Consider the following 6,191-nt stretch of genomic DNA (forward strand, 5'->3'; position numbering starts at 1 on the left):
CATTTTCATTTAACAGAAGAATTCTCTAGATGATTTAAAGCTATCATTTTGGATGAGGTCTTGTCAAGCTGTTTATTTTAGCTGTTCTGCTCTCGTTGTCCATCTATACTGCAGAAGAGGATAGGATAAAGTTAATAAATCAGTATAAAGAATGGCAACCAACAACCCAGCAGAGCAGAAGAAAGTCTAGGTGATGTGGAAATAACACCTGAATCTAGAATTGGCATTTCTATAACCTTAAGTACATCCTTCAGCCAGGAACTCGTGTCTAACTGGGCCAATGTAACACGTAGAGAGCACAGAAAATAGTATCTGCATGTGCATAACATGATTAGTGTACCTGCTCTTGACTCCCACCAGCTAAATCTGCAGATCTCCAATGCACTCCACGGGGAATATGGGGAGGATATTACACCCAAAGAAACCTGATCCCCAGCAGCCTCCACCCACTGCGTTTCAGACCCTGAATGCCATTCTCCACCACACTGATTTGTCTCCCGCTGACTCTTCCTCTCCAGCATTGTCATCTCCTCCACATGTGGCTTCCCTCCAGGACACGCCGGTCATGTGATATCAATGATGCGGCAAGTCCGGAGATGCCCAATAATGTGGACGACACTCTGGTCACGTAATGCTGATGACTCAGTAATCAAGGGACACCGGTGACGTGATGGCCACATGATGCTGATGACCCGGTAGTTATGTGATCATTATGACGCAGGAATACTTCCAGACGTGTGCAGATGCAATGGAGGAGCGCTTTAATTTGAATTAACTTCACAGTGACCTACAGTGAAGATTTTGTACGCTTTTCCGGTATTCAACCAAGGTCCTTTTGTGTATATGTGTACGTATGGGGTTAAAAAATGCTGTGTGTCATACATGTTTGAGTGCCAGATCACAGGTGTTGTTATTCATGCAAATTTTAAATGCTGGTATTTATATGTGGCACTGATTGTTTAAGTTTGATAAAGACCATTATTGGTCGAAACGTCGCTGTTTTCATGCATAATGGAGGAATAAAGTTTTGTGCAAGAAAAAATATCGCTAGTGGGTAGGCGCCCTAAAAGTGCAATTCTTCTTTTAGGAATTTTTTGCTCTGATGATGTTCACCATGCGAGATAAATAATACATTATTTCGATTGATTGGACTTGTTAAAAAGAAGAAAAAGTTTTTTAACTTTCAATATTTTTATAATAATTAAAAAAACCTTTGTAAATGGGCCATAAGACTTAGGCCTCTTTCACACGGACTACAAAATCTCGCTACAAAATCATCTCTACAAAACCCATGTATGTAAAGCCCATGGTTTCCAATGGGTTCTTTCAGGCTAGAAAACATCTCTCATGTGAAAGAACCCACTGGAACCCATGAGCTTCACATACATGCATTTTGTAGCGATGATTTTGTAGCCCGTGTGAAAGAGGCCTAATACACATAAGTGTATAATAACTGTGTCCCATAAACATGCAACTTAGATAACTTTTCTTCAGAGTATGGTGGGTACACTGGACTCGCCTGCATTACAGTAGGGAGTTGCTCAACTACCTCCAATCTCCCTGCTGAACTCCTCTCCTACAGACGTGGCCTTCCTCTCCAGCAGCATTGGAGTTTCTTACCCTTCCCCGGAGGCATGATTCCAACAGGTGGAAATGTATGGACCATGAGGAAGGGATTCAGGTCAGTGAATGCGCTTGTTTTGGCCCAAAGGACCCATCTCTTCACCCTTCCCACTTCGCTTTACCTCTACAGGACCATGTAAGGACACTGTGAAAGGCTTATACCTGCCAAGTTCTCTTAGAGGGGCCCATCCCTCTGCAATTGCAATGGGGACACCTGCATCCTTTGAGCCAGATGAGACTGAAAGTTCAATACCTACTTGCTGTGACAATCCACCAGACATCCCCTTTCTCTTAATAAACTCATTACTTATTCCATCACATTTTCAGGGACATTTTCACTACTTGCCTACTAAGGAGGCCCTTGTTACCAAAATTAAGCTGGCCTGCCATTCTAAAAATTGCAGCTTTGTGGCATAATATTTAACAAACAGTGGAGAGGGTGGACTCCCTAAAGGGAGCTCATGATGATATTCGCCAATATATTACTCAACTTCAGGCAACGCTCATTTCCCATGCTACTGCCCTTAAAGGCAGCAGCCTGTTTGGTCCTGCAGTACACCACTTTCACCTCCTGTGACATGGATTACGCATTAGATATCATCCACGTAGGGCAAGCAAGTATCACAAGTGTGCCATGGGATAGGCAACAAATTGCATTGCTCATTTGCGTGTGCAGTGGTTGACTATTCACAGTAAATGTGCTGATGAATTGCATTGCCCATCTGTGTACGCACCAGTTGGCTAACTCACGAGACTTACAAGTGCCATGTGTATAACATCTAACACATCATCGTTGTCACAGGAGGAGAAAGGGATGTACTCTGGGATTGAAGAAGCTGCAAGCAGTGATGGTCCAGCCTACCCTTTGGACTGCTTTGCATCATTTACATATGGTGCCAGAATATTTCAAACTATTATTAATAAGGTATGCATTTATCATGACACAGACAAAAAATTGTATAAAAAACAGAGGACTTTCACTACTGCAGCGGCGGTCTAAGCTTACAATAGGATTTAGGTAATAGAGGATGCCGTAACAATATACATGTTTGGCGGCTTCCAGAACAGGTCTCCTCCAATGAACAGCTGTAGCGCTACCAAGCATTTTGCAGCACAAGACAGGTGCCTATTTTCAAAACAATGTCATACATTTTACTAATAGAAATTTTGCAAGATGAACACAACACTCGAGCATGGGCCTGCTGTAAGGAACAGCAGTAGATTTACCAAAAATTTCACTACACAAGACAGTAGATGTGCTGCTTATTTTAAAAGCAATATTGTAAATTTTCCAAGGCAAAATTCTGCCAGTTGAACACAATTGAACATGGGTCTCCTACACCAAGAAAGCGCAGGAGAGTTACTAAAAATGATGCCAAAGAAGATAGCAGGTGTGGTGCTTGTTTTAAAAGCAATTACAAAGTTTGCTAAGGACAAATTTTACCAGGTTAACGCAATAGCCAAGTATTGGCCTTTTCCAAGAAAAATCTATAGATCTACAGCTGTTTCTTGTGCTTTAGAACATTTTCGTTTGAGAGGAGGAGGATGAGGGGACAGGATAAATGTTCCAAAACTGTACCATAAGACGTGGACCACCACTTTTCGGCTTCATGCACCACCTGCAGGACATTGACCTAGTGTGCTAGTAAAGATATGTAACACAACTGGCCATGCTTGCTGGACTTCGTGTCTATGGTCAGGTGCACCCTACCACTAACAGAATTCTTTATTGCCAAGGACACCTTATCCCTCATATGGTGGTGCAGGGCAGGGATGGCTTTTTGGTCAAATAAATGGTGGGTGGGCATATGGTACTGTGGATTAGCATGGAGAATCACTTTACAGAAGCACAGCATTTCCATTGCAAGCCACTGTGCAATGCCTGTGTTTAGGCTCTGTGCTTGTGGATGGTTGAGGTGGTATTTTTTTTACATTCCCATAGCTGGTGAATGAAGGGTTGGCTGCTGATCTGGGACATGCTTGAATATAACTTAGATGTCAATGTTGGTGAAGGCGGTGGTGATGGTGGTGGCTCAACCTCTGCTCTCCGTTTCCCACTCCTGGTTCTAAAGCTTGCAGCCCAATTGTCAATTGTGGAGGATAGGCCTGCAGTAGGCATGCTCCTGCCCCTACACAAAACTTTCTTTCTGTGCTCAGAGGTTGCTGCATGAACAGTGAGGAAGATGGAGGAAGAGGCAGCTACAGCAGCAGAAGAGGGAGCATATGAGGCTGACTCTTTGCCCTAGTAGTAGCTGATAGTAATGGTACAGCTCTTATGTCTGTCAGAAACACCCTACTCTCTGTCTTAGCATGGTGCTGCCCTGCAATGTTCACCTCTACCCCCAACTTTGTGTGCTGCTATCATGACTCTCCCTCTATGTTCATGCTGGGTCAAGCACCTCATTATCTTCAACTTCCTTTTACTCGCCCTTCTCCTACTGAGTGGACTCTAAGTCGCAGTGAGCCCTGGGAAGGACCTCCATTTCCACATCCCCTTGACTACACATTGATTGTGGAGGGCTGACTGCGTATACTGACCCATCATCATCTTGCTCTTCAGAGGAAAAAAATGGTTGAGCATCAGTGAATTCAATGCCTTGATCTTCTCCCTCTGGTTGTTTGGATTGCCCAATTGATATCCATAACACTGAATGATCAAACAGCTCCTCAGACTTTGGAGGGTGCAGGGATTTTGGCATAGGGTGAAGTAGGGGGGAGATACTCATGGCCGAGTGGTGCAGACTGACTGCTGTGTTCCTGCTCTACGTGCTGCGGATCAATACATGGGCAGAACCACTTGTAGGTAATGGCAGATGGCTTGTCTAACCTCCTGGAATGTGGAGCTGTTGCTTCAGTGGGGGCTGCTTGCAGTGCCAACTTGGCCCGTCTTCTACTACCTCCACCACCACCACTGACAAGTCCACTACCCCTTGATTTCTTCATGTTAGCTTTGTATAGGCATATAAATGTGATGAAACTTCTTTCTCTGCTCTCTTTCAATAGAACCCGGTTTTAAGTTATCTGCTGGTATACAAGCTTTCTCACCCAGTATCAATATATCCTCTGTAAAATATCTGACCCTATTAACGGTGGAACACGTGTTATATAGGCATATAAATGTGATGCAGTTTTCTGTTCTGTGCTCAACTGTAGAATGGTTACATTGTGCTTGTGTTATATATGTCTAGGTCATGTGGTGCATGCATCCAATGAAATTGCAGCCCATATGCAAGATGGTGGACATGGAGAAAATTTAGTGATGTCAGCAAGGTGCCCTGGCTGCTGATTGAATGTTTGCTAACTTCTACACCAAGCATTATGAGAAATTTGGTTTTCCTACGAGTTTCGACAAAAATGAGTTCGGAACTTACCCAATTCGATTTTGCAAAAGTTGCTGATGATTTATTGACTGGCTGATCATGTTTAGCAACACTACCTCCAATGCCTTCTGAGCTTTCCCCCACTATTGGTAGAGACTGCAATTGCCTCCTTTTTATGGTCTTGGTACCATTTAGAAGTGCTATCACATAAGTCTAGTAATTTTTGATGTCTTTCCTTTGTAAGGCATTTTTGTTTTGCTTCCTTCCAGGACACCCAATTTCCTGGTTATTTGGACATGTTTATCTTTCAATTCCTGTTTGTCTTTTATATTCTCTGTCTTGTTCTTCCCTTCCCTATGCCTCATGTTTTTTTCCCTCAAACATATACAAGTCTCTGTTTCTGGCTTCGAATATCTCTACGTGATGAGCTATCATGTTGTCTTTCCGATTCCTGCTCCTGGCATCCTTGTTCCTCAGAGCTACGTCTCCTTGGAGTGAGTGGGTAACATTAGCCTTTTATATTTCTCTCTTATTCAATGATTACATTTATTTCCTTAAATGTCAAGGACCTTAATTCTAACACAAAAAGGGCCTTGATGCTTATTGAACTTAGATCCCGCAAAGCAAATGTTGTTTTTCTGCAAGAGACCTATTTTGACAAATTGTACTCTTTTAACTTTACCCTCAAATATTATCCTCAGATCTACTCTGCAACGCAAGATAGAAAAAAGCATGGGTTGCTATATTTCTTTCAAGAAATTGCCCTATCCAAGTCTCTGTTGCCACATTAGATCCAAATGGCAGATTTGTTATTCTCTATGCTTCTTTGAATGGATCCCTCTCATCTTCTACAATACATATATGCACCTAACACTTTTCAAGATAAATTTCTTAAAATGATTCTTAACAAGCTTTTTCATCTGCCGACTGCAGCAGCTCTCCTCGGGGAAGACTTCAATGAAATCTTTTCTGACCAAATGGATTGTCTTTCCATCTCAGATTGACTGCTCCATCCCTCTCAATCTAGACTAGCACAGGAGTTTTGCAAACTCATTAGAAGGCATGCCCAATATGATCTTTGGTGAATAAAACATCCTTGAGACAAATCTTTTTTTTTCTCACCACCTCATGGTACCCACATGCGGATTCATTATTTTTTTGATAATATACCAATGTTTCGGCTCTTACAATCAGCTAAAACGGGTGCCATGACATGGTCTGATTATGTTCAATTAGTATTCTCCATTA

This window comes from Eleutherodactylus coqui, chromosome 1, assembly GCF_035609145.1.
Source record: "Eleutherodactylus coqui strain aEleCoq1 chromosome 1, aEleCoq1.hap1, whole genome shotgun sequence".
Lineage (NCBI taxonomy): Eukaryota > Metazoa > Chordata > Amphibia > Anura > Eleutherodactylidae > Eleutherodactylus > Eleutherodactylus coqui.